The sequence below is a fragment of the Eurosta solidaginis genome, chromosome 2 (assembly GCF_040869045.1).
Source record: "Eurosta solidaginis isolate ZX-2024a chromosome 2, ASM4086904v1, whole genome shotgun sequence".
Lineage (NCBI taxonomy): Eukaryota > Metazoa > Arthropoda > Insecta > Diptera > Tephritidae > Eurosta > Eurosta solidaginis.
The window spans coordinates 136790951-136812517 of NC_090320.1; the positions used below are offsets into that span (position 1 = coordinate 136790951).

General features: G+C 36.2%; 1 pseudogene; it reads right to left on the bottom strand.

The window, feature by feature from the left end:
- Nucleotides 1–7785: 7785 nt before the first annotated feature.
- Nucleotides 7786–15676, bottom strand: LOC137241661 (uncharacterized; annotated as a pseudogene).
- Between the last annotated feature and the right edge of the window lie 5891 nt (nt 15677–21567).

The following is a 21567-nucleotide window of genomic DNA, read 5'->3' on the forward strand; positions in this document are numbered from 1 at the left end:
CTGTTCAGAACGCAATCTAGAAAAACCAAGAGTTAATAAATCATTAACTATTTTAGCTTCAGTTTCGTCGTGCTCAATGCGTGGTGTTGCCTGGTGTATAGCCAGTGGTGCAACGGCACATCTTTGTTGTGATCGGTCATTATGTATGAACTATAAAGAACATCGAGAAAAAATAGAACTTTCGGGTGAAAAATATTTAGAAACAGAAGGTGTAGGTGAAGTGTGTATAGAAAATGGAAAGTTTCGACTAAACCTAACGAACGTTTCATATGTGCCGGACTTGAGATGTAACTTTGTTTCGGTGAGTACGGTTTTGTTGTAGTTTTTGAAGAACATGAAAAAAAAAAAGAAAGAGATGGGGAAATAATTAATATTGAGAGCTCAAAAAGAAAATGGTTTATATATGGTGAAGTGTCAAACAAACAAATGTATAGCTTCCGCGCAACGCACAAATTTGCTGGTAACCATAGCAACGGGTAGTTGTGTGCGTATCGGGCGATGTCGTGCTCACACGTATTTGTTGTCGGCTTTGCGTTGATGAAAATCAAAATTTTTAGACTTTTTCGCGTGACAGCTGGTCTATTTGATCGTGACCGACGTGGTTGACAAGCATTAATGTGTTAGTTTTGTGAGAACGTGCAATGAGCAGCTTCGCGGAAGAAAAAGATTTTACATTGCGGTTTATTGGGACCTACGAATGCTTACCAGCATTGTGGAATAAAAAGTGTGAAGAATATTTTAACCGTGATGAAAAAATAAGCAATATGATATTTTTTCATCCACAATTTTTTATTTTTTTTATTTTGTTTCTTTTTTCCGCCAAAACAACTGCAGTTACAAGAAATAAAAAATCGTCATCCGATGACATCTTTACGTGCGCATGCTACGAATTTTCAATACAAATGGCGCTTGATTCTTTCTGCTTGTGCGGTGGCCGGGCAAGCGACAATCATCCGATACGCACACAACTACCCGTTGCTATGGTAACCATCAAGCAAATTTTGTGCGTTGCCCGGCAGCTTATGTTAACGAAAAATGAAACAAGTAAGGAAGGTTAAGTTCGGGTGTAACCGAACATTACATACTCAGTTGAGAGCTATGGTGACAGCATAAGGGAAAATAACCATGTAGGAAAATGAACCGGGGGAAACCCTGGAATGTGCTTGTATGACATGTGTATCAAATGAAAGGCATTAAAGAGTATTTTATGAGGGAGTGGGCCATAGTTCTATAGGTGGACGCCATTTAGAGATATAGCCATAAAGGTGGATCAGAGTTGACTCTAGAATGCGTTTGCACGATATGGGTATCAAATTAAAGGTATTAATGAGGGTTTTAAAAGGGAGTGGTGGTTGTTGTATAGGTGGTCGCCTTTTCGAGATATCACCATAAAGGTGGACCAGGGGTGACTCTAGAATGCGTTTGTACGATATGGGTATCAAATTAAAGGTATTAATGAGGGTTTTAAAAGGGAGTGGTGGTTGTTGTATAGGTGGACGCCATTTAGAGATATAGCCATAAAGGTGGATCAGAGTTGACTCTAGAATGTGTTTGTACGATATGGGTATCAAATGAAAGGTGTTAATGAGTATTTTAAAAAGGAGTACCTAATCCTTAGTCCCATAGGTGGACGCCGTTTCGAGATATCGACACAAAGGTGGACCAGGGGCGACCCTAGAATTTGTTTGTACAATATGGGCATCAAACGAATGGTGTTAATGAGTATTTTAAAAGGGAGTGGGCCTTAGTTCTATAGGTGGATGCCGTTTCGAAATATCGCCATAAAGGTGGACCAGGGGTGACTGTAGAATGTGTTTGTACGATATGGGTATCAAATTAAAGGTATTAATGAGGGTTTTAAAAGGGAGTGGTGGTTGTTGTATAGGTGGTCGCCTTTTCGAGATATCGCCATAAAGGTGGACCAGGGGTGACTCTAGAATGCGTTTGTACGATATGGGTATCAAATGAAAGGTGTTAATGAGTATTTTAAAAGGAAGTAATCCTTAGTTCCGTAGGTGGACGCCGTTTCGAGATATCGCCATAAAGGTGGACCAGAGGTGACCCTAGAATTTGTTTGTACAATATGGGTATCAAAAGAGAGGTGTTAATGAGCATTTTAAAAGGAGTAATCCTTAGTTCCATAGGTGGACGCCGTTTCGAGATATCGCCATAAAGGTGGACCAGGGGTGACTCTAGAATTTGTTTGCACAATATGGGCATCAAAGGAAAGGTGTTAATGAGTATTTTAAAAGGGAGTGGGCCTTAGTTCTATAAGTGGACGCCGTTTCGAAATATCGCCATAAAGGTGGACCAGGGGTGACTCTAGAATGTGTTTGTACGATATGGGTATCAAATTAAAGGTATTAATGAGAGTTTTAAAAGGGAGTGGCCATAGTTCTATAGGTGGACGCCATTTAGAGATATAGCCATAAAGGTGGATCAGAGTTGACTCTAGAATGCGTTTGCACGATATGGGTATCAAATTAAAGGTATTAATGAGGGTTTTAAAAGGGAGTGGTGGTTGTTGTATAGGTGGTCGCCTTTTCGAGATATCGCCATAAAGGTGGACAAGGGGTGACTCTAGAATGCGTTTGTACGATATGGGTATCAAATGAAAGGTGTTAATGAGTATTTTAAAAGGGAGTACCTAATCCTTAGTTCCATAGGTGGACGCCGTTTCGAGATATCGCCACAAAGGTGGACCAGGGGCGACCCTAGAATTTGTTTGTATAATATGGGCATCAAACGAATGGTGTTAATGAGTATTTTAAAAGGGAGTGGGCCTTAGTTCTATAGGTGGATGCCGTTTCGAAATATCGCCATAAAGGTGGACCAGGGGTGACTGTAGAATGTGTTTGTACGATATGGGTATCAAATTAAAGGTATTAATGAGGGTTTTAAAAGGGAGTGGTGGTTGTTGTATAGGTGGTCGCCTTTTCGAGATATCGCCATAAAGGTGGACCAGGGGTGACTCTAGAATGCGTTTGTACGATATGGGTATCAAATGAAAGGTGTTAATGAGTATTTTAAAAGGCAGTAATCCTTAGTTCCATAGGTGGACGCCGTTTCGAGATATCGCCATAAAGGTGGGCCAGGGGTAACTCTAGAATTCGTTTGTGCAATATGGGCATCAAACGAAAGGAGTTAATGAGTATTTTAAAAGGGAGTGGGCGTTAGTTCTATAGGTGGACGCCTTTTCGAGGTATCGCAATAAAGGTAGACCAGGGGTGACTCTAGACTTTGTTTGCACGATATGGGTATCAAATGAAAGGTGTTAATGCGTATTTTTAAAAGTGAGTGGGCCTTAGTTCTATAGGTGGACGCCTTTTCGAAATATCGCCATAAAGGTGGACCAGGGGTGACTCTAGAATGAGTTTGTACGATATGGGTATCAAATTAAAGGTATTAATGAGAGTTTTAAAAGGGAGTGGTGGTAGTTGTATATGTGAAGGTGTTTTCCAGATATCGACCAAAATGTGGACCAGGGTGACCCAGAACATCATCTGCGGGATACCGCTAATTTATTTATATATGTAATACCTGCCAAGATTTTAAGTGTTTTTTATTTCGCCCTGCAGAACTTTTTCATTTTCTTCTACTTAATATGGTAGGTGTCACAACCATTTTATAAAGTTTTTTCTAAAGTTATATTTCGCGTCAATAAAACAATCCAATTACCGCGTTTCATCCCTTTTTTCGTATTTGGTATAGAATTATGGCATTTTTTAAATTTTTCGTAATTTTCGATATCGAAAAAGTGGGCGTGGTCTTAGTCGGATTTCGTTCATTTTTCATACCAAGATAAAGTGAGTTCAAGTAATGACGTGAACTAAGTTCATTAAAGATATGTCGATTTATGCTCAAGTTATCGTGTTAACGGCCATGCGGAAGGACAGACGGACGACTGTGTATAAAAACTGGGCGTGGCATTAGCCGATTTCGCCCATTTTCACAGAAAACAGTTAACGTCATAAAATCTATGCCCCTACCAAATTTCAAAAGGATTGGTTAATTTTTGTTCGACTTATGGCGTTAAAAGTATCCTAGACAAATTAAATGAAAAAGGGCGGAGCCACGCCCATTTTGAAATTTTATTTTATTTTTGTATTTTGTTGCACCATATCATTACTGGAGTTCAATGTTGACATAATTTACTTATATACTGTAAAGATATTAAATTTTTTGTTAAAATTTTACTTAAAAAAAATTTTTTTTAAAGTGGGCGTGGTCCTTCTCGGATTTTGCTAATTTTTATTAACCGTACATATAGTAATAGGAGTAACGTTCCTAACAAATTTCATAATGATATCTTCAACGACTGCCAAATTACAGCTTGCAAAAGTTTTAAATTACCTTCTTTTAAAAGTGGGCGGTGCCACGCCCATTGTCCAAAATTTTACTAATTTTCTATTCTGCGTCATAAGTTCAACTCATCTACCAAGTTTCGTCGCTGTATCGGTCTTTTGTAATGAATTATCGCACTTTTTCGGTTTTTCGAAATTTTCGATATCGAAAAAGTGGGCGTGGTTATAGTCCGATATAGTTCATTTTAAATAGCGATCTGAGATGAGTGCTCAGGAACCTACATACCAAATTTCATCAAGATACCTCAAAATTTACTTAAGTTATCGTGTGAACGGACGGACGGCGGACGGACGGACATGGCTCAATCAAATTTTTTTTCGATCCTGATTATTTTGATATATGGAAGTCTATATATATCTCGATTCCTTTATATATGTACAACCAACCGTTATCCAATCAAACTTAATATACTCTGTGAGCTCTGCTCAACTGAGTATAAAAAGTACGGCGAAAATGTGGCATAATCGCTATGGGCGTTTGAACGTTGGTAGTTTTAATGATATAGTTGGTAATAACCTAGCACATGGTTTGAAAATAAACAAAATGACAGATAAACATGATTGTGTAACATGTGGAAAAAGTAAAATTAGTGTCAAGCCATTTTGTGATGCTTCTGAAAATTGTGCATTGAGTTTATTGCAAATAGTGCATTCCGATGTATGCGGTCCAATGAATAAAAGTTCATTTGGGGGTCTCGATATTTTGTGACTTTTATCGACGACAAATCTCGATACACAAGTGTGCATTTTTTGAAATCAAAAAGCGAAGTATTCAAAACTTTCCAAGCGTATAAAGAAAAAAGCGAGAAACAAAACGATAAATAGATAAAAATTCTCAGAAGTGATAATGGCCGTGAATACCTCAGTAATGATTTTGAACAATATTTGTGTGAAAATGGTATCCAAAGACAGTTAACTGTGCCCTACACGCCCTAAAAAAATGGAGTTGCGGAACGTGCTAATCGCACCTTAGTGGAAATGGCTCGTAGCATGCTGGTACATAGTGGACTAGACGAGTGTTTTTGGGCGGAAGCTGTTTCAACAGCAGCGTATTTGCGTAATAGGGCTGCAACAAAAACACTTGTTGGTAAAACGCCGTAAAAAACCAAGCGTAGCACATTTTAAGGTCTTCGGTACATTAGCAGTTGCTAAAACTCTAAACACACTCTAAAAAATTTAATGCAAAAGGCAAAGAATTAGTGATGGTTGGATATTCCGAAACTTCTAAGGCATATCCTTTAATGGACCCAAAGACACACAACGTAATTATAAGCAGAGACGTAATATTTTTTGAAGAGACGTATATGAGTGTAAATGAAGATATTTCTACTGATATTCTTGATTTTGATGTTTCGGATATGTCGTCAGAGGTAAACAAAACGTTGCATAACAATGAAGCAGTTGATGCTACTAATCCACTGAGTTCGGAAGCGGACGACGAACTGATAAATCGCGAGAGGCCAGTGAGATATGGTCGCGGTAGGCCCAGAGTTGTGCGTTCCGGAAATCGTGGTCGTCCTCGAAAGGAACGAAATGCGCTGAATTTTCCGAATAAAGTAGACATAGAGATTCCACATACCGTGAATGAAGCTTTGAATAGCGAATATGCTTAATATTGGCGGGCATCGATGCAGAAGGAGTACGATGCGTTAGTAAAAAAGAAAACCTGGTCATTAGTAGACTTACCGTTAGGCGAAAAGGCGATAAATAACAATTGGGTTTTTGATGTTAAAAGAAATCCAGATGGTAGTATCGAAAGGTTTAAAAGTCGATTAGGCGCGAAAGGCTGTAGTCAAAAATATGGTGTGAATTATACAGAGACGGTTTCTCCCGTCGTGAGGTATGCGACAGTACGTTTGTTGTTTGCTTGGCATGTAAATATAAGTTACATATGCAACAAATGGATGTGTCAGCGGCATATTTGAATAGCGATCTTCGCGAAATCGTTTACATGAAACAACCAGAACTGTTTGAAGATAAGAAGTACCCTCAGAAAGTCTTAAAGCTGAATAAAGCTCTTTATGGCTTAAAGAGTAGTGGTCGCGAGTGGAACGCGAAATTTTATGAAGTTGTTATGTTATTAAGATTCACCCCATGCGCAAGTGAACCGTGCTTTTATACGAAAAATGAACTCGGTAACTATAACTTCATCGCCGTCTACGTTGATGATTTAATTATTGGGTGTTCAAAAATGGAAGATATGATAGAGATAAAAGCTGAGATTTCAAAAGAATTCGACGTGGTAGATGGTGGTGTACTTAAGTACTTCCTAGTCATGGAAATTGAACGAGAAGGTGACACAGGAGACATAAGTGTGTGCCAAAGAAAATATATTGCAGATTTGTTGAATCAGTACGATATGCAAGATTGTAAGGCCGTAGTTACTCCGTTAGCTGCAGGGTACCAAGTAAGCTGTAACAATGAAGGATGTAGACGAGTGAATCCAACCAATTATCAGTCCTTGATGGGGCTTTAATGTATTTGGCTATATCTACAAGGCCAGATATACTACATTCCGTTTGTAAGTTGTCGCAAAGAAACGTCGAGCCTCATTGTGAGCATGAATCAGGTGCGAAACATATTCTGCGTTATCTAAAAGGATCAATCGATTTGAAAACTGGTCAGCCAATTGTATGTTATGTTGATGCTGAGAATCAAAGAAGCAGAGCATTGTTGCATTAAGCAGTACTGAAGCTGAGTATGTCGCATTGTCATCAGCTGCTAAAGAAGCTATTTATATTAGAAAACTACTTGCTGAAATGGGTTTCAAAATTACTGAGCCCACTATCATCAACAGCGATAATCAGGGAGCTCAACATTTGGTAAAAAATCCGGTTTACCACGCTCGTAGTAAGCACATTGATATAAAATATTATCACGTTCGTAACATGTATAAACTTGGAGAAATTGAATTAAAATATGTGTGTACCGAAAATATGATTTCTGATATGATTTAACTAAAAATTTTCAAAAAATTAAACACTGCAAATTTCGAAGAGATATGGGAATTTATTGAATTTGTAATTTGCGTTTGAATTTTAAATATGTATATGTTGAGAAGGAGTGTTATAAAACTACTTTGCTTATTTATTAGTTGGTAACAACTTAGAATATTTATTTAACTTAGTTGTATTGGCTTTGGAATTTCTGTCAGTGAATTAAAATACTGTATAAATTTTTTACAGTCGAAATTATACGTGCATTGAAACCGAGTTTGTGTGTTTCAGTATTCTTTTTTTTTTTTGATAAATCTCTGCTAACAAACCCTAACCTAATTTATTTTATATGTACAGATGAAGTAACGAATTCCAAAACGTTTCCAATCATATTTATATAATTTTTAAATACATATCATTAAAAAATTTTGTTTATAAAGTAATTAAGGACAAATTATTCATAACATTTTTCGCTGGTATAACTATTACTTATCTGGAGGTAAAATAACTGAATCAACCTTTCCTTTGAGGATATTCGTTGATCTAATTTTAGATGAAGGTGATGGAGACTTGTTCCAAATAGTAGAATCTTTACCAACGTAGAAGTTGGCTTCATCGTCTTCAATATTTGCATTTTCGTTTTCATCCGATATCTCATCTTCTTCTTCAGATGCTTCAGTCATCTGGTCCACTTCGAAATCATTATAACCATCATCATTGTTGTCACTGACTTCATCATCAGACTCATCTTCCGCTTCCCAATGTTCCAAAATTTCCTCCAACTCCAAATCATTCAACCGTTTTTAAGCCATCATAAAATAAAATTTTGCCACAGTTATATAATTACGTATTTATACAAATGAGAAATAACAAACTACAAATATACACGTGAGCACAATCTGCAAAACTATAAAAAAATTTGAATATATATATCTTCATCTGTTCAAAAATACAGTGGCTACTACGACTTTTTGCATTCAATGGATTCGAATTTTGCAACAGTTCAAAAATGCAGTGCCTAGTATAACTTTCTGCATTTTACGAATTAAAATTTTCATGTAATTTAAAAACGATAGGCCTACTATGCGAAGAGTGAGTCCCTCAGGCTCACTTTAAGATTAACGTTACAATTGCAAAAAATAGTAAAAATACGTACACAATCCAAAAAATAATAAATACGTCATAATAGTTATAATCAGTTGGAGGAATAAAGAAAATAAAATGATTTTATCCAATAATCTTGAAATGTACATGCATATAATAATTCATTGATAATTGTTTCAATTTCCTTTGATTCAACTATAAGTTATTTTCTTCAACTTCATCCAAATCTCAATCTATTTCAACTTCCTGTTGTCCTTCCACTTTAATATTATGGTAAAAATTATGCAGATCTGGTTTGATCAATGGCAACATATCAAGTAAATCGCGATTTTTGTTTACAGAAATCGGAAGAAGACCTGTATAATATTTTGAGAGCTCGGTGTTTTGATTTCTTTTGCATCGTTCACTTATGTTCAACTCCTTTAATGAATCGTCCATGTCAAGAGAATATTTGTACCGTATCAGTTCAGGTTCCTTTTTAGCATACCGCAACCACCTTACCAGCTTACACTCGAACTTTTCACCAAAAAATACGGATAATGATTAAATAATTTTTTTTAGATTAAATAAATATAAGTAAGTATAAAATAGTATAGAATACAAACCATTGTTGCTATTGCTTCTCAAGGTATATTTGTCTTTCATCAATGCATGAAAATTGTAGAAATCCTCCTGTTTCATGTCCTAAGTAAAATACTTTTTGCTTGTAGCAGCAATTAAATTAGACCAATCATGGGGATGCTGAATGGACATAGAAGAGTTTCTTTTCTCCTTTTCTATTTGTGCGTGAACTGTATCACACTCTAGAAGAGTATGACCAATAGGCCGGGTCGATTTGTGGGGAGGCAAAAAAATCGCCCATTGCTCTTTGAAAATCATATTCTAGGGAACAAAATAAGAAACTTTGCCGAAGAAACCATACCTCTAAAACAAATTCTGATGGCCCCCCCCTTAGGGCCGTAGGGGAAAATTTTGAAAAATCCCACTTTGAAATGCCTATGCTTTTTCTTTTTGGAGTTTATTTTTCTCTTTAGAAATTTATTTAGTCAGAACATATGTAAATGAAAAAATGAATTTAACTTAGTAATAGAAAAGAAATAAAAAAAAAATTATTAGAAATTAGCGTTTTTACAACCCCCTTTTAAAACCAAGGCATCACTGTGATGCATTTGCATGTCGTAAACATAGTTGTGTGGGTTTTTTATTCAACCGTTTTAAAAAATGAAGGTATCACTGTGACACAATTGCAGATCGTAAAATTGCTTGTGTTGTTTTTTTCAAGCCACCACAAGACACAGTAGGTAGAATTGAAATTGCCCCTACCCAAAAGTTCGACCCAAAGGGGGGACATCAGAATTCGTTTTAAAGGTATGGTTCCTTGGGCAAAGTTTCTTATTTTGATCCCTAGAATACGATTTTCACAGAGCAATGAGCGATTTTTAAATCGACCCGCCCTAATGACCAACAACAAGAAATTTGTGATCAATCATTTCAATTGTAGGATTATTTCCAATACCTTTCCGAACATAGCACAAATAAATGAGTTACGGTTCCGACCAGTGCAGGAATCGCTGTACAAAATGACATGCTTTATATTATTGTGTAAGCCTAGAAAACATTTATAAATGCACGAGCCGATATCATTGGCTCCACGCTTCGCAAAAGTTTCATGCCAAACATAGCAGTTAGCTTTATTGCTTGCACCATCATGAATAGTTACTAGTTGGCAGATACTGCTGAAGGTCAAAAGAAAACATTTTCACAGACTTATCTTGAAGGGAAAGTTCTTTGTCCCTTTTTCTTACAATGTAGGCTAAATCAGCAGCATCGTGGTGCTTTTGCAATTATAATTTAATCTCAGCTTTTTCCTCTATATTCTCTGTTTTTAATTTTTTCTTGTAATATCTCGCATTGAGTACATAAGTCAAGCTGGGGCTTTTTAAATTTAATATCTAGAGTTTTAAATATCTCCGGAAATTTAGTTTCTGACACCGGATTATAATTCTTTTCTTTATATAATCTATAAAGCGGTGCCAGATTAATGTCTCATTGGAAATAGAGCTTGGTAGTATGACTTTCATATTTTGGAATACTGTTTATGAAGTTCAAAACTTCATTATGCTTTTCAATTGCTAGTTTGTTGACTGGGATACGCTGTCCTCGGCGGTCATAGGGAATGACTCCACCGTACCTATTCCTGTTGTACTTTGTATTTACAAACAGTTTTGATTCTCTGTTCAGTTTCACCATACAATTGAAGAAAGCATTTTTGCAAACTTTTGTTTTTTCGCCGTTAGTTCCAAAATGATAAATATATACGTACTCCCGTTTATTAGGATTTGCAAGGGTTGATGTTTTTTATGTTGAACTACAATTAAGTTTGACAATATTTGCCGACGTGAACTACAGTCGCCTATACTATAATAACTTCCCAGCAAAAATGTACCCGCAAATTGACCAGTAAAACGACTAATATCTGTGTCGGTGGAACACGTAAATCGTTAAGTAGCATTTGTACAGGGCGTCGGGCACTTTTGTGACCAGTCCATTCCGCCGTACCTATTTATGTGATTGTCCATACCGCTCACACATGTACGGTATTAGGTTATCGAAATGTAAACAAACTATAGTGCTGTACTGTTCTTACATTCACGTTAACTGTCAAATGGCAGTCATTTTTTAAGTTATATACCTGTAACTTTACGAGTATTTTTACAGTATTTTTACGTTAATATGACCGCCCTTTGACTAGTATTACGACCTTTTTTTACTTGGATTATATCTGAAATTGCTATATAAATAAAACATTTATTTAATACAAATCCATTTACATTTGTTTTATAATAGTTGTAAATTATTAACTATAAGTCATAAGGAAGGAATAGTTTTTCAGTCTTGTTGGTGAGCCATAAATACAAATTTTATTGTATGCGATTGTATGCATACAAAGTTAAGGGAAACTTTAATAAATAAATTAATGATATAGAAAACAAAAGAGAAGAACTAACAGAACTATTGGTTGCAGTAAACCATCAAATCGCGAGTAGGCAATTCACAATTTGAGTAAGTTGACTTGTAATTCGCCAATTTTAATACTATACCTTTTTTATTTTAGTTCAGAAAGCTGCAATTGAGGTTCGAAAGTTACAACTGAAGTTCAAAAATTTCAATTCAAGTTCAGAAAATTTAAATTCAAGCTCAGAATTTATATTTGTAGTTCAGAAAATTAAAATTGAAGTTCAGAATTTCTGTTTGTAGTTCAGAGAATTATAATTGAACTTAAATTGTAATTTTCTGAACTTCAGTTGTAATTTGCTGAACTGCAATTGAAATTCCTGAGCTTCAATTATAATTTACCGAACTTCTATTGAAAACTGTGAACTTCAATTGTAATTTTTTGAACTTCAATTGAAATTCGCGAGCTTTCAGGACTTCAATTGCAACTTTCAAAATTTTTTTTACATAAAATGAACAATTTAACAATTCGTGTTGGCGCTTCTCTATATCATTAATATAACAAAATCTTTTTAATAATTTCAATAATAGACAAATATAAATTTTTTTCCTTTACATTTTAGAACTGTGTACAAAAATATTTAATTTTACATATCGCAACCTAAACCAAAAAGTATTGCAACTCATAATCAGAGAAGCTTTGTGTTGAATGTTGATTTATACCACAGAAACAACAAAATTCTTAACAAAACCAGGCTAAACGATAACGTTAACTACCAAAAAACGTAAGTTATTTTACGATGCTTTAATGGATCGATTTACACTTAAATACCGATTTAAATTTTTTTTAGTTTTGAAATTTTTTAGTTTAGAATGCATTCAGTGGAATAATTTTACATTGAGGGTACTTTATGCTATTTTATTTTTTTCGTAATTTTGCAATAATAAACGTAGGTACTCATAGTAATATTTTGTTTTAAATTATGTGATTACAATATTTATAAGGACCATTTAGTTGATGGTATTGGCACTGTCAGTTAAATTCATCAGCAAATATTTATATTCAAAATATTTTTTTGTTATACATCTAGTTTATAAAGTTTGTTTAAAAATTATTGACAAATTCGTTGCAATTGAATTGCTTTAAAAATCTTCGCAAACTTTATGCGATTGTTGAATATTTTTTTTTAATCAGAGCATGAAAAGCTTAGAATATTAACGTAGGAAAAAGCTTAAAATTATTAGATTCTTAGATAATTTTTAACCAAGATTATTTCAGTGTGTGTTGTTCGTTTGTTATACAAATTCCTTGTATATTAATTTTCAGATCGCGCGCCGCAATATCCATTGATGGGAATTGAAATTCATTATAAAGTCGCGAAGGCACGGTCCTGCGCAAACATATCGCCAACCTGTGTTGGCAAAAGATATGCTGAACTGTAGAGGAAGAAACATTTTTAAAATTTAATAAAATCAAAATTATAGTTCTGCTAAAAAGGGGTAAAGTATTATATGTTAAAGTATGTCAAAGTCTCAGCGGTCTTGTCCTGGTGAAAATTGAGTTTGAATAGGTCTCATTCTTCATTCTCAGAAACATGTACGAAGGTACCTCGTAAGATATTAAAAATCCTCAACGCTTTTTGCAATAACTTCAAAAAAACTCACATTCAAACCGGTGTCCTATCCCTACTTCTGTTTAGCTTCTACATATCAATAGCTATCTTCTCCACCAGAAGGATTCACTATTGTTTTATTCACCATATGGTCGCCAAGCCTAAAGATTACCCACTGGAAGAAGCTACAGGCTTCCTTCCTTAATTTTCGGAATCAGGGGGTGATTTTACATAGGAATTTCATAATGGCGTCTCTCGTGCATTTTGGCTGTAAACCAGTGATATCAATACTTTAAGCGTTTTTACTCCAAAAATGTTCAGAGAATGCTCTTAACAAGACGGTAAGTTGTGTTGATACGACGAGAGTTGATTTATTAATAATTTTAAAATGACCCGAACTCCTTTTATGTTTGTATTATTTCATATTCTGTACGCGGAAAAGCCCTTACGCGGGATTAGGTTGCTTTTGCAAAAGTAAATTAAACAAAAAAGGGCGCATCCTGAATTTATTTAAGTTGCTTTACCCAGCGATAGTTAGAAACTTATATCAAATATTTTTTACCTTTTCTATCTTATGTAACTTAAGTTGTTTTAGCAAATTCATTTATGACAAATATTGAGTTAAGATGCTTTTACAGATTTCATATCTCCGTAAGTAGCCATGATATTATTACGGCGATTAGACAGAATTTACCGTCCCAAAAAAGTTTCTTTATTATTAAAAAACTGGACTTGAGTTGTTCTTTCAAACGTCCACAGATATATATATATATGAGTGATATATATATTCCGGAAAAAAATGTGGTGTACCAACAATACCTTTTTTCTGCAGTGCCAATGCACTTGAGAGTAAATGCATGACAATATGTAACAGATGATATGCTTTTGTTTCTTCCTTCTATTATGTAGTTACATATGGTCATGCACTTACTTTGTTGAGGGTTTAAGCAAAAAGATATACAAGTGCATGTGGGTGTTATGGGTGCATATACTTGTCGATTTGTAAACAAAATTATCTTGGGTGCACCGGTAAAATAAACTTTAGGAAAAGTTGCAAACATTTAGCGCAGTTTGTTGCTATGGGCTTATTATAAATATATTTTAGTAATATATTGTTAAGAATATTAGCAACACTAAGAGGTACTGTCATCTCTAAGCCGATGCTAAGCACTGACTGTATGCACATCAATAATTCAATCATTATATCTACACATATGTACGTACACGCAGCGGAGAAGCAACGCACAAACACATACATATATCTTATCTGAGATATGCAGTTATAATTGTTGAAGTGTTGCTCACAAATACACGCGCATGTGAGAGAAGCTATAAAAATTGTGCATCTGTAGTTATAGCTGAGAAACTTATAGCAGATAACCAACTAGCAGATTCTAGAACAGAACCTATAAAAGGCAGCGACAGTAGAGGCGCGAAAATCAGTTGGATTTAAGACGCTATCTTGCGAGCAATAGCAGTATTATCAGTTTCATTTAAGCAAGCTATTAGTTGCGAGTTATAAGTGTTATTGTGAAGTACTTTAATAAAGGCCATTTTGCATTATTAAATATTGGAGTTATTTATTCAACAGTTTAGTGATTCGAAAGTTAGCAGAAGATTGCAAATAAGCGGAATTTCGGTAAATTCGTTACAATTGGTGTCAGAAGAGGAATTGTTGAATAAATTCGGAAGACTTCAAACACAACTTGGACATGGCAGCGTTCCATTCCAGAGGGCGAACGGAACTGTTATGAAGCATCGATGGGTACTCTAGAGAGACGATACGGAACTGAGCATAGGAGACAGATATACCAAATGGAGTTACTGAACCGCTTCCAGAGGCCTGGTGAAACATTGCAAGAGTTTGCGTCGGATGTTGAAAGGTTGGCACATTTAGCGAATGCGGACGCACCCGTGGAATACACTGAAAGGGTAAAGATTCAGAGCTTCTTAAGTAGTTTCTTAAGTATCGATTTGGTACAAATTAATGGGCTCTATAATAGGCTGAATAGAATTTTAGATTTAGTGTTCATCTCAAACAATGTTCACTACACATTGTCTGAATGCTTCACACCAATCCTGCAGACCGACAAACATCAAATTTCTATTTCCCTACAATTGGAGTTTTATGAATTTGCTGAAATTACAGATAAGCCTGAAATTAATTTCAACTTTAGCGCTTGCGATATGTCATACCTTAATGAAATATTATTAAGCATTGATTGGTGTGATTCATTCCGCGATAATGATGTCACATCTTGTTTTCATATTTTCAAAAATAAGGTTCATGAGTTGTGCTTGAAGCATATCCCAATATATAGAAAAAAAACATATAAGACGCCCTGGCATACTAAGAGGCTAAAACATCTGAGGAATGTTAAGTGCAAATCTTTAAAATAGTATAAAAGAACTGGAGATTCGGCGCACTACTCAAAATTTCAAAACGATGTAAAGGCATTCAAGTGCTTGAATAGGTGTTTTTCAACGACAAATCTGCAAACAATGCAGTTGATGCTGCGAATCTATTTGCCAATTTTTTTTGTTCTAATTTTGAACCAGACACTCGCGTCCACTCGAGTTTGCCTTCCATGAGCAACTCAGCGCTCAATTTTGGATCTTTGCGTGTTTCCGTTACGGATGTGGTTAATGGTATTGGGAAGCTTAAGTTGTCTACTAAGACGGACTCAGATGGTCTTTCTGTCATATTGTTGAAAAACTGCTTGTGTTTGGCTGAGCCTCTTTCAATTATCTTCAACAACTCACTGGCCACTGGAACATTTGTGGATGACTGGAAGCTAACTTCAATTTCTCCGATATTCAAGAGTGGTAACAAAAGTGATGTTCGTAATTACAGACCTATTTCGAAGCCCTCATGTGTTTCCAAACTTTTTGAGATTATAGTAAATGATAAAATATACTTTTGCAGTAAAGGGCCTAATTTCGAACAATCAGCACGGATTTGTTTCAAAACGGTCCACTGTTAGTAACTTATCTATTTTTTCTGAATACAGCATTTCCGCTTTTCATAATAGATTGCAAGTTGATACAATATACACTGACTTTTCAAAGGCTTTCGACAAGGTTTCGCACCAGATACTCTTGGCTACGCTTCTGGCATTGGGTTTTCATTCCACATTTTTGCAGTGGATTGCGTCGTATCTTTCAAATAGACAATAAGTTGTTGAAATAGACAACGCCACGTTCCAGACCTTCATTGCTTCCTCTGGGGTTCCGCAAGGAAGTATTCTAGGGCCTCTATTTTTTATTTTATTTATAAATGATATCGGCTCATGCTTCGCTTTTGCGGAATACTTGTTGTATGAAGACGATTTGAAAATTTTCGCCACCATAAAGAGTTCTCGTGACTCTGAAAGGCTGCAATCAGACCTCCTCAATGTTGAAAACTGGTGTTGTTTAAATCGTCTTACTCTAAACATCAAAAAGTGTTTCCACGTGACTTTTTCTAAATCGGCTAATGTTCTACGGACTTCATATAGTATTGCGGGCTGTGCCCTGGAATCCGTAGAGGAAATTAAAGACTTGGGTGTATTTTTTGACTCCAAATTTGGTTTCGCTAACCATGTCAACTACGTTATTACTCGGTCTTATGCCATGCTAGCGTTCATTCGTAGAAATTGTTCAGCTTTCACTAACCCTCACACCCTCAAGTCTCTTTATTGCTCTTTTGTCAGATCGAGACTGGAGTATGCTGCTATAATTGGGAGACCCTACCATACTAGTCCCTCTAATCGCATCGAGAGAGTCCAAAAAGTTTTTTTACGTTTTGCTCTCCGTTCTTTGAATTTTTCTGATCATTTACCGTCATATGAATCGAGATGTCTTTTAATTAAACTGAGTACGCTTGTAAATAGACGAACCATCTTATCGTGCTCGTTTATCATTGGCTGAATTTCTGGAGCTGTTGATTGTCCATCGCTCCTGGAAAAAATTCAGTTCAATGTTCCCTGTAGATACCTGCGGCACTTTGAGACCTTTAAAATTAGTTTTTCAAGGACCAACTATGCGGTAAACGCGCCTATTGCGAGGGCTTTTGCGGATCTCAATTTGTTTTTCAGTTCTTCAGGTGTTGACTGCACTTCTTCGTATGTAACCCTAATTAGTCATTTAAGATCTTTCTACTCTTAATATTATGCTAGTCTGTAAAAATTTGTAAATTTAAAGACTCAAATAAATAAATATAAATAAATATAAATATAAACCCAAAGCCAATATTCGCAGAAACGATTTCACAAGCTATTATTCAGGAAACAGCGTCGCTTCTGTGTAGGCCAGTTTTCAAAGCACGCCGTGTGGAAGTAGAAAGACCAGAGTGGGTAGACGCAATATTGGAGGCGCTGAAAGGATCGCAAAAGCGGAGTGAAAGAGTTATCAAATGCTTCAAATGCGGGAAGCACGGTCACATTGCAGGTCATTGCGATCTTGGTCCTAATAGTTCCAACAATTTGGGCGGCCGTAAACGCAAAGCTGGAGGAGATGAGCAAGAGCGTGTCAGATGTAAAGAACGAAAACTTGCCCCAGCTATTGAATGTTCTGTGATATCTGTGTCGCAAATTGGAATAAAATTGAGCAGTCTTGCCGTCGAAGGAAAGCTGGATGATACGGGCACATCTCATTCCTTAATCCGATCTGAATTGGTCAACAGGGGAGTAAAACCGTTACCTGGAGCAAGGTTGCGTAAGGTCACTGGCGAGTATAACCAAGTCCAAGGGGAAGTGGTATGTGAGGTGTTAATTGGAAAGGTCATGGTTCTACACAAATTCATTGTGGCGGAGATTGTTGATGAAGTCATACTGGGAGTGGACTTCCTAGTTGACCATCACATCAGGATCGATATGCGGAGAAAGATAATGCGCTATAAGAACCAGGATATACCACTTAACTTTAGTTTGGAGAAAGGGTTCAGCAGTAATCGGGTACTGGTGGAGAAGACTCAACAAAGACCACGAAAGTCAAGGGTAAAGGTTGATGGATCGAATGGGCCAAATAAAGCGATATCAAAAGTGCCGGCGAGAGAAACACCGGCATTGACAAACCCTAATGGACGCACAAAAATGAAGGAACGAATTTCCCAGAAATTAATGAAAGAATGCGAGGGTAGTTTCAAGCCGGGCGCACTACTGTTGTGAAACGTCGGAACGATACTGATTATGTGAAGCCAATCCGTCAAGAGCAAGCTCTACAAAGTAGTTCATTGGCCAAACAACAGAGTGTGAGGGAACGGCCCAGGGTAATGAGTAGTAAGATGAAACACAGGTACGACAAGAACAATAATTCGGAAGGTTTCCGGGTGGGAGATTTGGTACTTGTATACAACCCTCGCCGGCGGGCAGGTGTTCCATCCAAATGTTGGTGCAGTTGGGAAGGCCCGTACAAAGTTGTGAAGAAGATCAGTAATTCCATCTACCGCATACAAACCATTGAGAAACTACGAAATAGAAGGGTGGTTCATTTGGAGATGCTAGCAGCGTTTAGATCGAGAGATTTGTGTGATTGGCACGATCAGATTTAGGTGGAGGGCAGTATTACGAATATTAGCAACACTAAGGGGTACTGTCATCTCTAAGCCGATGCTAAGCAGTGACTGTATGCACATCAATAATTCAATCATTATGTCTACACATATGTACGTACACGCAGCGGAGAAGCAACGCACAAACACATGCAGGTATCTTATCTGAGATATGCAATTATAATCGTGGAAGTGTCGCTCACAAATACACGCGCATGTGAGAGAAGCTATAAAAATTGTGCATCTGTAGTTATAGCTGACAAACTTATAGCAGATAAGCAACTAGTATATTCTAGAACAGAACCGCCTAGAAATGTCAACGAGGAAACCAAATACTATAAAAGGCAGCAACAGTAGAGGCGCGACAATCAGATGGATTTAAGACGCTATCTAGCGAGCAATAGCAGTATTATCAGTTTCATTTAAGCAATCTATTAGTTGCGAGTTATAAGTGTTATTGTGAAGTACTTTAATAAAGGCCATTTTGCATTATTAAATATTGGAGTTATTTACTTAACAGTTTAGTGATTCCAACGTTAGAAGAAGATTGCAAATAAGCGGAATTTCAGTAAATTCGTTACAGTATGTGTATAAGGGTAAATTGAGCAGCGGTGAATTTCACGCTGGAAAAATATGTAGCACGGGCAATATTACCGAACTAAGTGGGTATATACATATATTACATATATACGTATATATTTTTATAATTAAGTAGATATTTATCGCAACGAACTTTTTGGGTATATAGAACCGGGCAGTGCATTTTCCATTGGTACGGGAATACAAATGTATTTATTGACAAAATTATAAGGGTTTTGAAGGGACTGTACCTTTTGTTACCAGTGGTTAGGCAAATAAGATATTTTGATCGGAAGGTATAAAATTGGGGAATTTTAGCTTTTCGGATCCGTAATTTAGACAGAGGAAATATATATATGGGGGTATATATTTGGTAAGAAAGAGTATTTACTCAGACATTTTGTCAATTTAAATTGTGTTACTTGTGAGTTGTTGTGTTGTCCTCTATCCTTTGTTGTAATGTGCTCTTCGTTACGTGTTGATGCTTTCCTTGTTGTGTTGTAATGTTGATGTTGTTTTGATGTGGTTTAATGTATGCATAATTGTTTGTTTTTCAATTGTTCATTGAATTTTTCCTTTTTCCTCAAAAATTGTTTCTGTTTCCACCAAACTTTTTTCAGTAATTTATTCTTTAGTTTTTCTATGTTCTTTTCACCAAATTTTTTTTTTTGTTTTAAATAAAATTTAAATTTTTTGTTTTGTTTTGCACACAATTTTTGTATTATTTATGTGTGTTATTGGTTTTTTTTTGTTTTTAACACTTTTTGTTAGCTGCTTTTGTATAAATTTGTCCCAGGGCATATGGGAATAGATGGGAATGAAAAAGCGGATGAACTAGCTAAAAAAAGGCGCATCCCTTGAAGCTTTTTCCGTAGACGTCCCAATTAGACTGGGCGAAATTAAGCGAAGGAGAGAGGTGCACATGATCGACCAAGCAGGAAAGGCGTGGGTTCTAGCGCGGGGCTGTAAAGTGTCGAAGATTATGTGAAAGTCTTACAACCTTAGACTAACAAAGTTGCTTCTATCATTAAAAAGAGAGGACTGTAGACTCATGACGGGTATTCTGACTGGACACTGCCTTCTGGCGTCAAATGCCTTTAAATTAGGCTTGGTCAGTGACAGCAGATGTAGGAAGTGCGGGTTGGAAGAGGAAACGATCGAGCACGTTCTGTACTCTTGCCCTGCGCTTGCCAGGCTAAGACTACAGCTATTAGGAGTGATACAGCTGTCAGATCTAGAAGCAGCAAGGGGCTTAAATCCTAGGAAGCTTCTAGTATTTGCCAAGAGGACGGAGTTATTTTATAACATAGGTCCTGGTTTTTGATAGGGTTTTTCAGTTTGGTCGTTAAAGAAAACTTCTGGTAACACTACGCACTTTCAGTCTATGTGAGGTCCTCATGGACCGGCCAGTTCAACCTAACCTAACCTTGTATAAATTTGCCCTTTTTTGTTTTCCCCACCCCAATTTTATCCTTTAAACTTTTCTTTTACACCTTTATGTAAACTTTAGATTTTTCTTTTGTGTTTTTGGTTACACACGATTTTGTGTATGTATGTATATGTGTATTTTGCTTAAATTTTTTGATATTTGTTAACTCAATTTTTTTCTGACTTATCTTGTTTGGTTCATTTTCCGACAGGGTGGATAAATGATGTATATTGGAACGATTTTCCGTCATCCCTTGTCAAATTTGGTTTTGAGACAAACCGGTTTCGACGTTGTGCCATCATCAGTGTCGAGTTTTGTTCTGATCTCTTGTTGTCGTTTGTCCTGTATTTACAGTTCGTAGGTATATGTGCAGGTATTGTCAAATTGATGCTTGTGTATATTTAGTTATGTGTATGTGCTGTCTGTTCATTCAGAACCGAGAGTGATTTGCTAATCGATTTGTGTGGCTGACTGGGGTAGGTAAAAATCTGTGATTTTAGTCATTTGACCTTCTTTGTCGGTTTTTTGTTTTGGTGTGTTAATTGTTTTGTGTTTATTTGTTGTTGTGTGTTTGTCTGTTGTACCTGTGTGATTATTTTGTTTCCTGTAAACAAGGTTTTAAATATTTGGACAGTTTGTAACATGGTGCCGATTTATATATTCAAAACCGAAGATCTCATAGAGGAAATGAAATGTCGTAGAATGAGAGAGGATCCCAGAGATGAATACCAAAAACAAATCAAAGTTGCTATAAAAATGCAACAAATATAGTATATTCTAAAATGGCACATATATTGGTCCAAATGAAACCTTCGGCTCCTCCACTGATTGCGCTACCAAAAATCCGCAAGCCGTACACGCCAATGAGGCCCATCATTAATTTTAAATCGGCACCATGTTACAAACTGTTCAGATATTTAAAAACGATATTGAAAGATACTCTGGAGCTAAGGAACGAATATGCAATAGCTAACACAACAGAACTAATAGAGAGACTTGAGACCGTAGAGCTAACAAGGAACAGCAAATTGGTATCTTTTGACATAAAAGATTTATA